Raw genomic sequence first — 1,935 nt, 5'->3', positions numbered from 1 at the left:
TTATGGTCTACGGTGACTCAGATTTGGTGGTTAATCAGGTGATGAAGGAATGGGATGTCAGGAGCCCAACCATGACTAGTTAGTGCAATGCAGTAAGAAAGCTGGAAAAGAGGTTTGAAGGTTTGGAGCTTCACCACATACCCCAACTGAAAAATCAAGCTGCAGATGAGTTGGCAAAGATAGGATCAAAGAGAGAGGCCATTCCCCGAAACGTGTTTTTGGAACATATTCATTCACCTTCAGTTTAGGAAGATCCTTTCACCAAAGAGTCACCACAGCCCAAGAGCGCCACAGATCCGACTGAAGTTGAAATCCCAGCCGTGGTCGACTTAGTCATGGAGGTTTTGGTCATCACTCCGGACTGGACAGTGCCATACATTGCATACATTCTTAGGAAGGAACTCCCAGAGGATGAAGAAGAGGCTCGATAGATCGTCCGACGGTCTAAAGCCTTTACTATGATAAAAGGACAATTGTTCAGAGAAAGTGTAACTGGGGTCTGCCAGAAGTGCATCATGCCAGAAGAAGGCCAAATGATCCTCAATGATATTCACTCGAGGAACTGTGGTTACCATGCGTCCTCTCGGACCATCGTGGCCAAAGCATACCGAGCCGGGTTTTACTGGCCGCGCGCCAATGAGATGGCAAAGGAAATAGTGGACAAGTGTGAAGGTTGTCAGTTTTATTCCAACATGTCCCACAAACCCGCATCAGCTCTGAAGACTATTCCACTCTTCTGGCCTTTTGATGTTTGGGGATTGGACATGGTTGGACATCTGAGGACCGGCAGGAGCGGATTTACCCACGTGCTGGTAGCAGTCGACAAGTTTACCAAGTGGATCGAAGCCAAGCCCATTAAAAATCTTGAAGCAAGTACTGCCGTGAGCTTCATCAGAGAGTTGATATTCAGATATGGCGTACCGCACAACATCATCACTGATAACGGATCGAACTTCGACTCTGATGAGTTCAGAGCCTTTTGTGCTTCCCAAGGCACGAGGGTCGATTACACTTCGGTCGCCCATCCCCAGTCGAATGGGCAGCCTGAGCGAGCGAATGGATTGATTCTCAAAGGACCGAAGCCCCGGTTAATGCATGACCTCAAGCACGCGGCAGGAGCTTGGGTCGATGAGCTCCCATCAGTGCTTTGGGGGATGAGGACAACCCCCAATAGGTCGACTGGATGGACTCCATTCATTTTAGTCTACGGAGCCGAAGCCGTTTTGCCGAGCGATTTGCTCCACAACGCTCCCCAAGTCGAACTCTTCTCAGAAGAAGAAGTAGAGCAAGCTCGACAAGATGCAGTCGCTTCCTGGAGGAACAAAGAGAGATGGCCTTGATCCAGTCGACCATTTATCAGCAAGACTTGCATTGATTCCATGCCAGGAACGTAAGAGGTCGTGTGTTCCAGGAAGGGGACTTGGTCCTCCGAGTGGATCAGAAGAAGCCGCACAAGCTCGCCCCCGCTTGGAAAGGCCCTTTTGTCGTCACCAAGGTGCTCCACAACGGGGCATATCGTCTCTTCAACGTCGAGCACAACAAAGATGAACCACACGCCTGGAATGCAGAACTGCTCCACCCTTTTTACTCTTAAGTATTTAGACTGATGAGATGTAATAAGAAGTACCTCTTAGTTTGATTATCAAAAGACATAATTTTACAGTCTTCCGAATGATTGTTCTTTATTTCTTTTGTATGCGTTGCCTTAGCTGCGAATCTGTTTCGTCTAAGATGAAGTTATAAAAATAATACCGAGTGGTGAGTCTGCCTCCCACTCGGGGGCTTAGCTGCAGCCCAGTGCTCGCCTAAGTTTGAAAAATCCTACCGAGTGGTGAGTCTGCCTCCCACTTGGGGGCTTAGCTGCAGCCCAGTGCTCGCCTAAGTTTGAAAAATCCTACCGAGTGGTGAGTCTGCCTCCCACTCGGGGGCTTAGCT

Source organism: Triticum aestivum, chromosome 2B (assembly GCF_018294505.1).
Source record: "Triticum aestivum cultivar Chinese Spring chromosome 2B, IWGSC CS RefSeq v2.1, whole genome shotgun sequence".
Lineage (NCBI taxonomy): Eukaryota > Viridiplantae > Streptophyta > Magnoliopsida > Poales > Poaceae > Triticum > Triticum aestivum.
Note: the sequence above shows the minus strand (reverse complement) of the source record.